General features: G+C 41.3%; 1 protein-coding gene across 1 annotated transcript in view; it reads right to left on the reverse strand.

The window, feature by feature from the left end:
* vwa1 (von Willebrand factor A domain containing 1) overlaps positions 1-18,433 on the reverse strand; it is a 35,600-nt gene that overhangs the window by 16,257 nt on the left and 910 nt on the right. The window lies entirely within an intron of this gene.

The following is an 18,433-nucleotide window of genomic DNA, read 5'->3' on the forward strand; positions in this document are numbered from 1 at the left end:
GGCTGTGAGAGACCAAAAAGGAGATTTGAGTAACACAAACAATGAATATGAGGGAGACACTAGGTAGGAATTAGGCAGCAGAAAATTGAAAACAGGGTAAATTAGTGCCTGTATTGGAAAGCAGAGGTACAACTAAAGATCCATTTAATTCAAAATAAAATGACAAATTGATGTCAGATTGAAATTTGAGGACAATCAGTACAATAATTTAGTAAACAAATCATCATAGATTCAGAAGGACACTTCCTGACATACACCTTCAATGTCATCAATGAAGTGACAACTCCAGTCAACTGTGGAAAGTCCTATATTGACTTCTAAAAGATATTTGATGTAATTCTGCAACGAGGCTGCTGATTAAACGCAGTATGGCAGTGATCCAGAGTAAACCCTCGGATTAGATAAATTATTGATCAAATAGTTGGGAAAAATGAGTGCTTGCAGAAGGACAGTTGGTCTGGACAGACTGGTTTTGAAACTATAGCTATTTTTAATTTACATAAATGACCTGAATTCAGAAACTAAATGCAAAGTGATCAATCCTCAGATTGTACCAAAGTAAGAGATGCAGTGAATTTGGAGAAAACTGCCCTGAAATTACAGAATGAGTTGGATAAAATATATCATGGAACAGAACGACAGTTGCAATTCAAGGGAAGTAAATTAAATTTTGTTCACACACATGTAAAAACTATTTGGTAGATTTAGTCCATGATGGTATTGCAGTAATTATCAATGGAGCTGAAAGAAATTTATGATCCTTAATAGACTTGACACTTGTCAGGGGGTATTTTGACTTTATGTGATGGTATTAAGTGGGTGAGATTGAATTAATCACTTGCTATATGCCTCCAATGCTTTAATTTCCCAGTTAAGTCAGGAGAAGAAAATATTAGAAAGCATATAGAGTGGATCACCAACTCAGTGTTTCCATTTTATATAACCACCCAAACTGCTTGGAGTGTTGCAAGGAGTCAACAGCAAGTGTGCCTTTTCTGTTAACTCTTAAGATCCAGCCAACAAAGATTCCACCTAGTAAAACATACATTTTGGTAAAAGGATAATAAATACTTCTTTATACAAAGATTGTTTAACATGTGGAACAGACTTTGAAAAAAGTTAATAGGGAAAACAAACTTACAAATTTTTTTCACAATGAATAGAATGCTGCAATGAAAAGAGTTTCGGATCTTTTTGACTGAGTTAAGGTGGGCTGAATGATTTTCTAACATCGGACAAAAATATACTAGCAATATATTTTTAAACATGTGATTTAAATATAAAATTACAGCAATCCACACATTAGCAACGTCACACAGGTACAGTATTGACCTGAGGCACATTATTAAGACACAGTTGAAAGAACTTCATTCTATGCTTACCCTCCACTATACTTGACATGGGAGAGCAATGGTTAGGAGGGTCAAACATCAACATGGATGAAAGATTAGCTGGCTATCAGAAAGCAGACAGTAACTGTAAATGCGTCCTTTTCAGATTGGCAATATGTAATAAATGGTGTGTCACAGGGATTGGTACTTGGACCTTAGCTACTGATAATTTATATTAATAAAAGCAAAATTTGCTGACGACCCCAAAGATTGGTAGGAGATGTGTGATTACAAAAATACATTGATGGGTTGAGCGAGTCGACAATGATGTGGCAAATGGAGTATAATGTGAGTGGCCTAAGATATGGCAAATGGAGTATAATGTGAGTGGCCTAAGATGTGGCAAATGGAGTATAATGTGGGAACATGTGAAATTGTTCCTTTGACAGGAAGAATGAAAAAGAACCATATTATCTAAACAATGTCAGAGCTCTGAGATGCAGTGTTTCCGGGTGTCTGTCTACATAGAACATAGAACATAGAACATAGAAGAATACAGCGCAGTACAGGCCCTTCGGCCCTCGATGTTGCGCCGATCCAAGCCCACCTAACCTACACTAGCCCACTATCCCCCAATATGCCTATCCAATGCCCGCTTAAATGCCCATAATGAGGGAGAGTCCACTACTGCTACTGGCAGGGCATTCCATGAACTCACGACTCGCTGAGTAAAGAACCTACCCCTAACATCTGTCCTATACCTACCACCCCTTAATTTAAAGCTATGCCCCCTTGTAATAGCTGACTCCATACGAGGAAAAAGATTCTCACTGTCAACCCTATCTAAACCCCTAATCATCTTGTACACCTCTATCAAGTCACCCCTAAACCTTCTTTTCTCCAATGAAAACAACCCCAAGTGCCTCAGCCTTTCCTCATACAATCTTCCTACCATACCAGGCAACATCCTGGTAAACCTCCTCTGAACCCATTCCAGTGCCTCCACATCCTACCTATAGTATGGCGACCAAAATTGCACCCATCTTTTTGTTTTTCTTCCCAAAGTGAATCACCTCACATTTAGCTACATTGAATTCCATTTGCCACCTTTCTGCAGCTTCTCTATATCCTGCTGTAACCTGCCACATCCTTCCTCACTGTCTACAACTCCTCCGACTTTCGTATCATCCGCAAACTTGCTCACCCAACTTTCTAACCCCTCCTCCAGGTCATTTATAAAAATGACAAACAGCAATGGTCCCAAAACAGATCCTTGTGGAACACCGCTAGTGACGGCACTCCAAGATGAACAACATGAATTGCAAAAGGTTAGAATGCAGGTACAGAAATAGTTAGTCGAAGAGTGTGGTGCTGGAAAACCACAGCCGGTCAAGCAGCATCCAAGGAGCAGGAGAGTCGATGTTTCGGGCATAAGCCCTTCATCAAGAATGAGCAATCCTCATTCCTGATCTCTAGCAAATGCAGTCCTCATTTCCTCCATACAGAATTAATTAGCAAAGCTCATAGAAAGTTAGCATTTATCATAAAGGAAACTGAATATAAACGTAGGGAAGCTATGCTTCAGTTGTGCAGGGCAATGCTGACACCACATCTGGACTTCTCTCCATAATAGTAGCCATCTTATTTACAGAAGGAAGTAAATTGCAGTTCGGAGAAGGCTTGCTAGCCTATCACCTGGCATGGGAGAGTTGCCTTCGGAGGAACGATTGGACAGGCTAGGCTCATATCTGCCAGAGGTTAGAAAACTAAAAGATAAATTGATTGAAATAACCAAAATCCTGAAGGGTTTTGACGGGGTAGACCTGGACATGATGTTTCTGCTCATGGAAAATTCTCGAATTAGGGGTCACTTTTTAAAAATCAGGGTTTGCCTATTTCAAACTGAGGTTAGCCGAATATTTTTCTTTGAAAGTTGAGAATCTTTGGAACTCCCTTCACATTTGGGTGGTGGAAGCAGAGTCCTTGAATATTTTTCAGACAGAAGTAGAGAGATTCTTGTTAAACAAGGGGTGAAATGTTATTGGGGGTTGGCAGGAATATGGCTTTGAGGTTACAATCAGACCAGCACGATGTTATTGAATAGAAGAACTGGCTGGAGGAAATGAATAGCCTGCTCTTGGTCCTGATTTGTGTGTTCCTCACTGTTACTCTGTAATTAACTTATGCTATACCTGAGTGTGTGTTGGCAGTATAGACGGAGCTTTACTCTGCCCCCTGCTGGTGCTGTACCAGCTGAGGCCATGCTTGATGTTTATGTTGCATGTCTGAAGTGCAAAGTTTTTCATGAATATTCAAACAAAGTTCACCTTCATGAGAAAAAAAGTTCATAGCTTCTTGTAAAGTGTATTCCTAATCCAGCACATCCTTAAGTGCATGAACGTGTTTAGGCTTTATAAAGAATTAACAACAGCTGCAATTTACGTGCAGCGATTGTCTCGCTGAGCGGGGGTAGTGAGCACTGTTCACAGAAGGATTCTTGTGATGTAGTGATAATGTCCCTACCTCTGGGAGAGGAGTTCTGAACCTCAAGTCCCACCTGCTACAGAAATACGTTATAACGTGTCTTAATGGAATGATTTTATAAAAAAATAGCAACTGTTACTAGTTGTGTAAAAGTCTATTTTACTTAAGAACAGGAAGGGTTTAGAGTGATGTAGGCCAAAGACTGGTAAATTGGACTAGATTAATTTAGGATATCTGGTTGGTATGGACAAGTTGGACTGAAGGGTCTGTTTCCCTGATGTACAGCTCTATGACTCCATTTTGGACAAATATAGGTGGGGAGTTCTTGGACTAAGAGGGACAGGACGGTGTCAAGGTAGAGCTCTATGACTCCATTTTGGACAAATACTGCAAAAGCAATTATTTTATGCACCAACTTTTATTGGAAGTGACAGAAACCCATTGATAGTAGAGTGACAAGGGTACATGACAAAGAAGGCTAAGTGGCTTATGTGCACTGGGAGTGCCTGTCTTTGATCTGCTGTGTATGGAGTATGATTGTCTCAAGTTGAATAAATCATATATTATTGTGCTTCAAGCACAATAGAGTCACTTCTCATGCATTTGCACACTGCTTGGGGCCAAACATAAATCTTTTGTATGGCTGTTAGTCAGCCTTACCAGCAGCTTGTATTACCATCAATTCTGGTTTGTGTGTCCTCTCTTGAATCACTGACTACCACATTTACTTACTGTTCAGATTTAATTTTTATTTCATTAACTCGCAGCTGCAAGTTTCATATTTCTTTTAAGGGCCACTTTGGAAACTTTGAACCTCACTGTGAAGTTCTGCTGTGTAATACCTGCCTAATACACTGCTAGTTACAAATGTCAGACAGGAATTGAGGGGAATGAACCAAAGTATAGCCAATGAACGTGGCAGTGTGGTATGACAGTGAACTGGTTTGAGGGAAAGGGTACCACAGTAAGAAGAATGGTGCAACCATCACCCATAATTTAAATCTTCAAACTACTGAAGTCCACCTTGTCACATTTTCCCTTCTGATTATAATTTTTTTTATTTTAAACGTTTTATTAAGCCTATCTTTCTAATCTACCTGTTCAGAACCGTTGTGACACACTTCTGGAGTAGATGGGACTTGAACCCAGGTCTCTTGATCCAGGAGTAGGTACTCCTTTATGCTTCTAAGGCTTTGTAATGATGAGGATTGATTCGTAGAGCTGCTCTTCACAACCTCAAAGTGCCCCAGAGCCAATGAAATATCTTTGAACTGCAGTGAATTTCGTATTAAACAAATAAACAATTTCTGACTAGACTCCTATAAACAACAGTGAAATAAGTGGCTGGACAGTTGTTTGTTACCAATGATGGATGAGGGATTAATTTGTCGAGGGCACCAGCAGAACTCCAAGCAGAAAATGCCAGAAATGCTCAGTAGGTCTTGGCAGCATCTGTGGAGAGAGTATGAGAGTTAAGGTTTCAGGTCTGTAAACTTTCACCGATGCTGTCAAATGTTGACTTACTCCATTTCCTTGCCCTAGTAGTTGATGAGTGGACCATTTTACCGAAAAAATTGATTGTACAGTATTCCTTTCCATTTATTCCTTTGATAGGAATTAATAGCAATTGTGGGATAATTAACAGAAAGCAATCACGTGCAAAACCTCAACTTATGCCATAAAAACATTGAAAAACTCATAGGTAAAGCTAGTCAGCCAGCAGTTTCCATTTTGAAATCATTGAATTTTCAGTTTTGGAGGCATTTCAGGTTATTTATTTACTGTAATAACCGCATATAATAAAACCTAATAGACGGGACAAACAGAATTGTGCTTCTCAAAGACCACATCAGTTTGAGACAAGTGCATTCATTCATACATTTCAGAGAGGATGTTGGATGTGTGAAAGATTGTCTCCCACTGAGCACAACACAGGATTGATTGCATTTAAGCAGACTATTTAAATAGGGTGGATGATTAGAGTGAGATGATTTGATTGACAGCTCATCCTGCCAATACCCAACACAGTGGAGACAGGTCAGCAGTCATAGAATTTCATAGAATTCCTACAGCGTGGAAACAGGCCCTTCGGCCCTACAAGTCCACACTGACCCTCCAAAGAGTATTCCACCCAAACCCATTCCCCCATTACTCTACATTTACCCCTAATATACATATCCCTGAACACTATGGGCAATTTAGCATGGCTATTCCACCTAACCTGCACATCTTTGGGTTGTGGGAGGAAACTGGAGCACCTAGAGGAAACTCACGCAGACACAGGGAGAATGTAAGTCAATTTAAAATAAAGGTGTTCGACTCGAGTTTGAAGTTGGAAGCAGCCAGAAATGCTTTCATTGTCTAATCAACCCCATTAGAAATGCATCAATATCCTTTTGGCAGGAGGGTTATCAAAATTGCCTCTCCTACCCCAGAACCGTACTCACTATTGATTGCTGGAGTCAGATAATATATTCTGACTTGCAACCTAAAGATTCTCAGGATCTTTCTCATATCTCTGACACCTCAGTGCAGGAATCATTTGTAACATTTGTAAATAGAATTTAATTCTGTGCCAATGCAAATATTGATTCGCAATAAAATCCACAAGAAAATGTTGAAAGCATCCAGCAGATTGGGCAATATCAGTGAGAGAAACAAGTTAATGTTTCAGCTCAGTTGATAGCTGTGCCTTTATTCTAATTTAATCTATTGTCTTTCTTCCTTCTTGCACAGGAGCTGAATATTCTGTAGAGGATGCAGAAGGAGATCTGCTCTTCTTGATGGACAGTTCTGGGAGTATCTTGCCCTATGAGTTCACTGAATTGAAAGAGTTTGTTGTTGATTTATTGAAGCCATTCACCATAGGCCCCAGCGATGTGCAAGTCAGCTTCATGCACATTAGTGATGACCCAGTGTTGGAGTTTCCTTTCAACAAATACATGTCAAACACTGCTCTCCAATGGGGTCTTCTGAATATGGAGCAGAAACTGGGTGACACCAATACTGGCAAAGCAATGACTCGTGCCAAGGACACCATGTTCACACAGAAAGCTGGTGCCAGACCAGATGTTCCAAAAGTCCTTGTATGGCTAACAGATGGGGCATCATCAGACGATATATTAGAGCCCATCCAGCTCCTCAAGGACCTTGGAGCAACAATTTTCATTGTTAGCACGGGCAGAGGCAATTATATGGAACTGAAGGCAGCAGCTAGTGACCCATCAGAAAGGCGCCTGTATTACGTGGATCCGGATGATATGTACGTTATTACTGAGGAGCTGCGTAACGAAATTCTAGGTACATCACTGCTTTGGTCACTATTTCCATACAATCATTTGCATCTGTGATATGTTCTCTCCAATCCTAATATCATCATCTTTTGTCACTGAAGGGTCCAGAATCTCCTCAGTCCCCTATGTGTGCAGTTCAGCGACTGCCTTGAGAGACTAAGCAGCTCCAAGGACTGTCCATGTTCAGTTTTTCTGCAATAAAAAGGAGGCAAAATCCCAGGCATTTAGTACCAGAGGTTGTATATTGGTTGGAGATGACCTAGTTGTCTTGACTTTTGTACTGAAAGTTAGAAATACTTTTCATCATGTATAAGGCAAGACTTCTTGATTTCTTCAGAAGGCTATTAATGCACTTGCAGGCAGTTTTTGTACAAGTCTGTAACTGGAACAGCTGCTGAAACTGGGGATGGAGATTATCCATGCTTCAGTAAATACTGAATCTCTTATGGTGCATTAATGAGGAGCTTTTACTTGTTTAGAAACATTAATTGAAGACGTTTATTTACTACTGAATCATGCAGGCATCTAGTTCCTTTATAATGTGATTGGAGCCCATGGTAAAAGGGCATGAGTTGATCACTTTAGGATAACGCAGCCCACTGAAGTATTCAAGGAAACAAATGTATTAAAGACAACCATATCAAGAAATATTTCTGTCTAAAGTTGCAGGACTATTCTAATGAAACAGTTTGCCAGCATCTGAATTAGGGAGGAAGAAAGTTTTGTAATTTGTGCTGCTTCAGATAAGGTAATATGAGTTGAATACCATTGTAGCACAATTTGATATGTAGCAGTATCAACTAATTAAAAAGTTATCTCCCTCGCACAAAATGATATCAGATCCTTGAGTTATGGTCACTAGGAAGGTTTCTTTGGAGAGAAAATAAATTGGTTAAAAAGAAAAGGTGAGGAATAGGAGCGGATTAGCTTGAGGAGCAAAGGGCAAAAATGTGGATAAGAACTCTATTTATTACTAACCTTGGTATTGCCGGTGTTCCAAATAATACAGAAAAATCATAGGAATATTTTTGAAGCATAAACAGGAGCTGAGCAAATATCCAGCTCAGAACGTGCCACGTGGAAACAGAAGGGTGTTGCCAGGGTTGGAGGATCTGAGCTACAGGGAGAGACTGAACAGGCTGGGGCTGTTTTCCCTGGAGCATCAGAGGCTGAGGGGTGACCTTATAGAGGTTTACAAAATTAATGAGGGGCAGGGAGAGGATAAATAGACAAAATCTTTTCCCTGGGGTGAGGGGAGTCCAGAACTAGAGGGTATAGGTTTAGGGTGAGAGGGGAAAGATATAAAACAGACCTAAGGGGCAACCTTTTCACACAGAAGATGGTACGTGTATGAAATGAGCTGCCAGAGGAAGTGGTGGAGGCTGGTACAATTGCAACATTTAAAAAGCATTTGGATGGGTATATGAATAGGAAGGGTTTGGGGGGATATGGGCCGGGTGCTGGCAGATGGGACTAGATTGGGTTGGGATATCTGATCGGCATGGACGGTTGGACCGAAGTGTCTGTTTCTATGCTGTACATCTCTATGACTCTATATATCAAAGACTGATTCACGCAGGTATCTTTGATGAGTTGTATGGAGAATGATTAAAGTGCCATTTAAATTAATGAGCATAATAATTCTCATAGCCAGAGTTTAGAGGGTTGTATGATCTGCTATTGGATTAAGCATCGCCTGTTCTGAGCCACGAAATGAGACAGGGTTGGCTCCATGTGACGGCTTAATTTTTTAAAAGATTGTTGTGGGATACGACATTGCTGACAAGTCCAACGTACATTGCCCATCTTTCACTGCTCTTCAGAAGTTGGTGATGAGCTACCTCTTTTAACAATTACAGTCCTTATATTAAAGGGTCCTTTGTATGAGAGTAGTTCTTGAACTGCCAGCTACATTCCTGAATTACAGGCTCATAACTTACACGTAGTTGAACAGCCTTGAGACATATAACTGGCATTTTAATTCACCTTCAACACAATGATCTTATTTCTCACATTTTCTTTGCTGTTGGTCTGCAATAGTATGTTATACCATGCACAGAAAAATAGGCTGTTGTATTCACTTAGACTTATAGGACAAGTTGCAGCAGCTCACAATGTAATTGGAGAGAGAGGCATAGAGTTCAAGAGTCTCTGGGTTGGATTTTGGCTTCTATGACAAGTAAATCAAGTCAAAAAATATTCTGATTCACCAGATCTACCTTGGTAAAAGGTGCTGTGACACACTGTGTTTGCTTTGGGATTTCAGATGTGGGATGGAGCCTGACCTACTGATCCTTGAAGCAGAACACTGGCAGATATGGACCCTGCAGCACGTGAATGCAGGCCTTTCAGAAGACGCACCCCTAGTCTCTGGGACTTTGTCTGAGATGTGATAGGTGATTTTAAGCCCTCTCCCCTTCACCTGTCACACCCTCTTATATTCCACAGGCCCTTATGCTTCCCATGCCATTCCAATTCTCACATATATTCCCGGGCGGAGGTGGATACTGCAGATGCTGGAGATTAGAGTCAAGATTAGAGTGGTGCTGGAAAAGCACAGCAGGTCAAGCAGCATCCGAGGAGCAGGAAAAAACATTGATTTTCCTGCTCCTCGGATGCTGCCTGACCTGCTGTGCTCTTCCAGCACCACTCCAATCTTGACACTTCTATTCCCCACCCAACTCCAGGTCTCCTTTACCCAAATGCCAACTCACTCAGTATCCATTATGCATAGACCTCAAAAGCCATGAGGAGATAAAATAGAATAAAGTTCGAGAAAATCTAATATAGCTCTCACTAAACAGACTTGGTAGTAAAACAAACTCTCCAGTCATGAAAGCCCATTCAAAACTTTTAAATCTCAAGTGCTTTGTCACTAATAACTACAATAATATTCTACAACAACCATATTCAAAATCTTTTATTAGACTTTTCAACCTGTCAATCAAACTTTGCTGAGGTAACTGAGTTTCAGGAACTTAGCCAAACATTCATAAAATGCACTTGGGGAATTGTCAACAATCAACTATTAACATTTCAAGAATCTATGCTACACCACCTGGTTTGTTAACTAAAGCAATACAGCCGAATGTCAGTTCAGAAGTTTCACTGATTATTGGAAATTTATTTTATAGTCTAAAGATCAGAGGATTTAAGAAATCATCAACGAATGAAAGTTAGATCATTCATATTTGCCCATCAAGCCTATTTATGTCTATTCCACAAATTTGTGATTTCTTTTCCCTGCTCTGTCATCCAGTCAGCCCTCCATCACACCTCCTCTATTTCCAAATCCATTGCCTAAACCTCCCCCCTTCCAAATGCAATAAAATAGAGTCCCCCTTGTCCTCACCTACCACCCCACCAGTCTCCGCATCCAATGTATCATCCTTAAACACTTCCTATCAACTCCAATTAAACCCCACCACCAAGAACATCTTCCCTTCCCCACCACTCTGCCTTCCACAAGGACCGTCTCCTTCGCAAATTCTTGGTTCGCGCCATTCTCCCCACCAACACCCCCAGGTGTGTTCTCCTGCCACCAGAAAAGATGCAAAACCTGCTGGCACTCCAGCCCCCTCACCTCCAATCAGGGTTCCAAACCGTCCTTCCAGGTGAGACAGAGGTTCACCTGCCTCTCTTCCAACCTAGTTTTCTGTATCAGGTGCTCCCAGTGTGGTCTTCTTGACATCGGTTCCGACCTGACCTCCCAGTCCCCGCCCATTTTAATTCCCCTTCCCACTCCCTTCCGACATGACCATCCTTGGCCTCCTCCATTGCCATAACAAATCAAACTGCAAATTGGAAGAACACCACCTCATCTTCCACCTGGGCAGCCTACAGACTGGAGGACTCAAATTTGAGTTCTCCAAATTCAAATAACCTTTCTTCCCATCACTCAACTCTCTTCCGCCTCCCTTCCATTCCTTCCATCGACCAACCAGGTTTTACCCTCTGCCTGGCTTCACCTATCCCCACCTCACCAATCTGCACCCCCCATCTCCTTTATCTGCATCTCCCCTTACACCCACCCCCAGTCCTGAAGAAGGGTTACACCTGAAATGTTGACTTCTCCACCTCCTGATGCTGCCTGGCTTGATGTGTTCTTCCAGCCCCCTGTTTGTCTGATTTGGGGACAAGACCCTTTCAACAAAAGGGGGTTTGTTTGAATTTAGCACTTGAATTCACATGATCCTGCTGGGTCTACCTTATGTGTGAGTCACTTAATGTCCTCTTTCACCCATCAACAAAAGCTGAATCTGGAAAAATGGGGCAAGACTTTAAAAAATTGTCCTTCCGTTTCACTCTCTTGCCTAATCAAACAGTAAAGTTGAAATGTCTGTAGATTTTATGAACACTTCACCTCAGAAGATTTGTCTACTTTGAGATGCCTATAAGTTTAAGGTTATATCCTTTCCCTTTAATTGTTAATGATGTTTGACTGTGGTTCATTGTGTCTGACCCCAATTTTCCTGAATTGCACAAAAAGAAATTGAAACAGAAAATGCAGTTACTCCAACTGGGATTACTCCAACTTTAAATTAAAATTTACAAATAACCTTTAGAATCCTTTTAGTGGCTTAATTACTCAGCTTTCAGCTAAGTTAAGACACTTGATACATAACTCCTCCCCCACCATTCTCCCCATTGGTGACCCTGTACACAGAGCAAAAAAACCTGATAATGAAATTCTTTTACTCAGCTGACCAGGTTTTATGCCAATGTTTGAGTATGCGAAACAAAAGGACCTTTCTAAGATGGTGAACATGTAAATGCAACACAGAAGGAATTCATAGCACAAAGATATTGGCCCCCGGGCATGGGTGAAGCCCACATATCCTAGTTTTAATTATTGGGCACTGAGAACAGAACACAACAGTAAATAACAATCGTAGGACTATAGCAGGTTCAAAAAGGCAGCTCACCATCATCTGCCCAGAAGTAATTAGAAATAGGCATTAGTTACTGCTCCCGACAACAACATCCACATCCTGTGAATAAAATAAAAATCATAATTTGGAAACATGTCTCAATACAATCTTGGGATAATCATCAGAAAGAAACTGACACTGTACCCAAAAGAGGCATTTGGACAACTGACAGAAAGCTTGGTCAAAGCTTTGATGGATGATCTTAAAGGAGGAGAGAGAAGTGGAAAGGGTTAGGGAGGGAATTGCAACTTGTTGAACTCAGACACATGAAGGCTCAGCTGACATATATCCCCCTTAAACTTTTCACCTCTCACCTTGAATGCATGACCTCTTGTTATTGAATCCCTCACCCTGGGAAAAAGCTTATCTCTATTTACCCTGTCAAATCCTTCATGATTTTGTAGACCTCAATCAGGTCCCCTCTCAATCTCCTTTTTTCTAATGGCAACAATCCTAACCTATTCAACCTCTCGTCATAGCTAGCACCTTCCCAACCAGGCAACATCCTCATAAACCTTCTCTGCACCATCTCCAAAGCGTCCACATCCTTTTGGTAATGTGGCGACCAGAACACAGTATTCTAAATGCAGCCAAACCAAAGTCTTGTCCAATTTTAACATGACCTGCCAGCTCTTATACTCAATACCCCGTCCGACAAAGGCAAGTGTACCAGATGTCTTCTTGACCACTCTATCCACCTGTGCTGCCAGCTTCAGGATACAAGGGACCTGAACTCCCAGATCTCTCTTCTCATCGACTTTTCCCAAGGCTCTTCCGTTTACAGTATAGTTTGATCTAGAATTAGACTTCCCAAAATGCATCACCTCACATCTACCTGGATTGAACTCCATCTGCCACTTCTCCACCCAACTCTGCAGTCTATCTATATTCTCCTATGTTCTTTGACAGTCCATTATGCTTTCTGCTACTCCACCAATCTTCAGGTCATCTGCAAACTTACTGATCAGACTAACAATGCCCTCTTCCAGATCACTTATGTATATCACAAACAACAGTGGCCCCAACACTGACCCCTGTGGAACGCCACTGGTCACCTTTCTCCATTTCAAGAGACTCCCTTCAACTACTACTCTCTGTCTCCTGTTGCTCAACCAGATCTTTATCCACCTAGCTAGATCACCCTGTGACTTCACTTTCTCCATTAGTTTACCATGGGAAACTTTATCAAACGTCTTACTAAAGTCCCATGTATATGACATCTACAGCTCTTCCTTCATCTATCAACTTGGTCACTTTCTCAAAGAACTCTTTTAAGTTGGTAAGGCATGATCTGCCCTTCACAAAACCATGTTGTCCATCACTGATAAGCCCATTCTTTTCCAAATATAAATAGATTTTATCCCTCAGTACCTTCTCCAGCAACTTTACCACCACTGACATCAGGCTCACTGGTTTATAGTTACCTGGAATATCCCTACTACCCTTCTTGTACAGGGGGACAACATGAGCAACTCTCCAGTTGTCCGGCACCTCACCTGTGTTTAAGGATGCTACAAAGATATCTGTCAGGGCCCCAGCTATTTCCTTTCTCGCCTCCCTCAGCAACCTGGGATAGATCCCATCTGGTCCCCGGGATTTTTCCACCTTAACATCCTTTAGCCTAACCAACACATCTTCCCTCCTTATGTCAACCTGATCCAGAGTAAACAAACTTCTATCTCTAATCTCAGCATTCATCACCTCCCATTCTTCAGTGAACGCTGTTGCAAAGTAATCATTGAGAATCTCACCCATTTTCTCAGGTTCGAAATATAACCAACCTTCCTTATCCTTGAGTGGACCAACCCTTTCTCTGGTTACCCTCTTGCTTCTTATATAAGAATAAAAGGCCTTGGGATTTTCCCTAATTCTGCTTGCCAAAACTATTTCATAACCCCTTTTAGCCCGCTTGATTCTTCATTTAAGAATGGTCCTACACTCGCAATATTCCTCCAAGGCCCATTCTGTTCTTAGCTGGCTGAACCTTATGTATGCTTCGCTTTTCCCCTTGGCTAGTTGCACGATTTCTCCTGTCATCCACGGTTCACAAATCTTGCCTTTCCTATCCCTTGTTTTCAAAGGGACATTCCTATCCTGCACTATCTTCGACCTATCTTTGAAAGATTCCTACATATCAAATGTGGACTTTCCTTCAAATAGCTGTGTCCAATCACATTTCCCAGCTCCGGCCTAATTTTGATATAATTGGCCTTGGCCCACTTTAGTACTCATCCCTTAGGACCACTCTCATCTTTGTATACGAGTATTCTAAAATTTACAGAATTGTGATCACTATTTGTTCTTTAACTTGTTTAGGTTGGGTATTGGGCAAGTAATCAGCTTCATGAGGGACCATTACATGTGTGAGTCTGTGTTCTTAATTTTTCAGCAACAATTCTAAATGATGCAGGCTAGGGTTCCTACGGCTTGGGAAGCTGGCATCCAGGGGGCATTACAATTGACGGAGACAAACACACATCCTTTTCCAACACCTCTTGTGGGTGGGGCCAAGCAGGACAGCTTCCCTTCCCTCACCAGTCCCCCTCCCCCAATGTCACTGTTTAAGTCTTTCTGTCATGATTCCACCTCCTTCTCTCAGATCTCCATACCAGCCCACTACCTCTCTTCCCCATGTCCATGATCTCTCTCCCTCTTTCCTCTCCAATCCACAGCTTTGATTTTGTACTGCTTGCCTCCTCATTCTGTACTTTTAAATTCTCCTGGCATGAAATGTAGTCCCAGAATTCGAATGAAATTCTGCCATTAAATTTAGTACATCTTCAATCCTTGCAATGTTTTCAGGTTTCATATCTTCTCTGCCTCCCCATAACATTGGGGATTTGGTTTTAGACAATTAGGCCAAGGAGGAGCATGTAAATGAAGAAAAGGAAGAACAAGGGAGTTTAGCTACAGGGCTATATAGCCCTATTGACTTCAAGATTCAAAAACTTTGGCTAAACATTGTCTTACAACAGTTGTTGCTTTGTATGGCAGAATAGTACTGTGTTGTCTAAAATATATGCTGCCAGTTGTTGGTTGCTGTTCTGGCAAATACACCACAATGCAGCCTCTCGTTAACAGGATTAATAGAATAAGAGGTGTCTGAAACTCCTGTTCCTATTTTATAGGTCTCAGTACTCTAAAGAACCACCCCTTCAAGGCCTCTATTCACTACTGCTGGGACATCACACCTTCAACTAGCTAGCCCCTACTTGGCAGTGATTGACTCATTTGGCTCAAGCAACATGTGAAGTTTCCAATGATTTAAACATACTGAACATTGGCAGTAGCAAAGCCAGAGTGAAATCCAATGGCTTGACTTAATGTGGGGAACTGTGATGAAATGATATAGTAATGTGTAAAGAGTACAAAGAATGAAAAGCCTCCATACACTGTTGTTTGGTACAAGCTCCCTCAATCGTCCCATTCCCCAAGTTCCAATTTTAAGTGCTTCTGAAGCAGTTACTGGTTTTTAAATTGTGTGGAGAATTGATGGCTTTAGAATTTGTTCCAGGAATAATTCTGAACCACAGCTGCTGGCCATCATGAGTTCGCAAATCATTTTTCACAATCTGATGTGACACTGCTTTACTCAGTAGGAGGGAGGCTCTTTGGAGTTGAAAGATGTCGAATAAAGCAGACCTGGTTGAAATATATAAAAAGTCTGTAAGGCAGTGGAATAAACAATAGTAATCCTATACAAATTTTAGGAATCCAGGCCCGTGTTTCCTGTGACTGCATGTTTCCAATCCTTGGCATAGTACTGGTAATTAAGTTGTCAACTGACATCCAATGTAAACCATCTGTCCTCATCCTTCACAAACTGTCTGTGACCATTGGTATACTTGTCACCACCCTTTCCCTCCAACATCTCCTCCCGTTGCTTGGGACCATGAAGTAAATCTGGGATGCCATTTTAAATTGCAAGCATAAGGTAAATATGATCAACTAAGGTTTATTTTTGGGACTGATATCAACAAGTCCCACTTCACACAGAGTGGAATGGAAAAGAAGCTTTTGGAAGCGATTAAGAGACAACTGGACATTGTAATGACCAAAGGGTGGTCAGGATAGGTAGACAGATTAAGATGAGCAACTGTCCTCATCTGTAATGATTTCGTGAATTATTTATACAGAAAGACATAGGGTTCATATAAGCATCTACTGCTCTCCCCCAAGTCGAAGACTGCATTGTTGAGGCATGTGAGGGCCAGTGCCATAGAGGGACATGTTTCCAGGGCATGTTGTTACACTGTACAAAACATTCTTGACTTGATGTGTAAGTACTATGTAAGTACAGACCACGTATTGTAGCAGCTGGAACCCTCAGCCTTAATTGCAGTGAACTGTGACTTGCTGCTTCCCACTCCCAGCTAGCATTTTTCAGCTGCTTCAGGATTGGGGACTGGTTTAAAAACGCAACATCTGTCTGATCATCTGTTGTGTTGTCTCAGCCATGAATTCTGGCTCGTTCCACTTGGAGCTTCATTTCCCTTTTATAATTTTGAAGCTGTAACATGAACATCACTCAGATTCCTCCAAGGTGTGTGTCTCTCTCCTTTCCAGATATGTAATCTGCCTGCTTATCTGCTCTTGCACGCTTCCTCTGCCTATCTCTGTTGCTGTGTCTCTCCCTGTGCCTGTCTGTCTGTTTCAATCTCTAGACAAAATTTAGCTGAAGAATCTGTTTTGATCTAAGGCCTGAGACAGTAGCTTTGTATGGGCGGCACAGTGGCACATGGGTGGCACGGTGGCACAGTGGTTAGCACTGCTGCCTCACAGTGCCAGAGACCCAGGTTCAATTCCCACCTCAGGCGACTGTGTGGAGTTTGCACATTCTCCCCGTGTCTGCATGGGTTTCCTCCGAGTGCTCCGGTTTCCTCCCAGTCTAAAAATGTGCAGGTTAGGTGAATTGGCCATGCTAAATTGCCCGTAGTGTTAGGTGAAGGGGTAAATGTAGGGGAATGGGTCTGGGTGGGGGCGGGTCGGTGTGGACTTGTTGGGCCAAAGGGCCTGTTTCCACACTATAAGTAATCTAATCTAAAGCTGTGGTAGGCTTGTCAGGTATTAATGGAAAACTTGAATTAAATGTGATTCTTGGGATTTAGGTTCAAAATTTTACAGGATCCTGAAAAACACCTACTTTTATGAATCTGTGCAAAAATAATTCTTCCATGGTATTGAATTCAACAGCCAGCTCCTGCCTTCAGGCCATGTTGGTAGATTGTGGACCTCACAACCAGTTCTATTTATTATTGGTACCAGGTGTCTTGTCTGCAGATTTTCCAAGTGTTTTGCTGCTTTTCTTTGATAAATCTAAGTTACCTAGGCAAAGAATGAGCTAACTGAAGAATTTGACATTTTCCCAGATATCGGGCCAAATGTTTACTGGGATTATGCCATCGCAGACAGAGAGTAAACAGTTAGTTACTGTGCCTGTCTCCATCCAGGGTAACCCAGGCATTATGCTTAAAGCAAAATAAAGATTAAGTTGCCCCCTCTCTCACTATACTAAAACTTCTGAGAGTCTCACTTCTATATTAGGTCACATTACCATATTAATACAGGTTGTACTGGTATGTTGCGCAGATGGGAACAGGAAATTGCAAAAGGACACTGATTAAGTCAATAGGTCAAATTTCAGACATGGAGTCCAAGGTGGAGAATGGTGAGGTCATCCATTTTGTATTGCGGGTAAACATAGACAGTCCTTGTATATGTAGCAGAAATAAAGGTCATTGATGCAGAAGCCAAAGTCTCCCAAGTTCCAAGTTATTAGATGTTCCATGGACACACAAACATCAGAAGGCAATGGAAAACTGTAGAAAATGACAGACCCACAGACATGAGGTCAACTTTTTAAATGTCTTCCTTCTGTTTTATTTTCCAACTTCCGACTATTGCCAGAGTTATTTTATAACTTGACTCATTGTGTTAGTCCATGCATGTTCCATAAACTTTACTGTTTTATCAACATATCTGATGCTGGTGATCTAGGAAGTTAGCTGAAAATGCTAGTGTTTAGACTTAACAAGACATAGAATGTGCACTATTATGGCTACACTACTGATAAGTAACATGAACAAACGAGTTATACTAAATTTTAGATGCAATGTAATCTATGTGTTGTTTAATATCCTGATTGTGATCTCTCTGAAGATTGCCATTCTCAGCAAAGTTTGGTGACCTTTTTAACTTAAAAGCTTAATACAAAAATAGTTATTTATCCACTTTGTTTTTAAACATGAGAGGCTAAATACTTCATCAATAGTAGAGACTCAGATTTGTGGAGGGGCAAAGGTTGTTCATTTATACAACTCACTAAATGCTGGTGAACAAATATAAAAAGTAACCAAAACGGCTAATGAAATGTTGGCAGTTAGGGTTTGGATTA

Source organism: Chiloscyllium plagiosum, chromosome 34 (genome assembly GCF_004010195.1).
Source record: "Chiloscyllium plagiosum isolate BGI_BamShark_2017 chromosome 34, ASM401019v2, whole genome shotgun sequence".
In the NCBI taxonomy this organism is placed as follows: Eukaryota; Metazoa; Chordata; class Chondrichthyes; order Orectolobiformes; family Hemiscylliidae; genus Chiloscyllium; species Chiloscyllium plagiosum.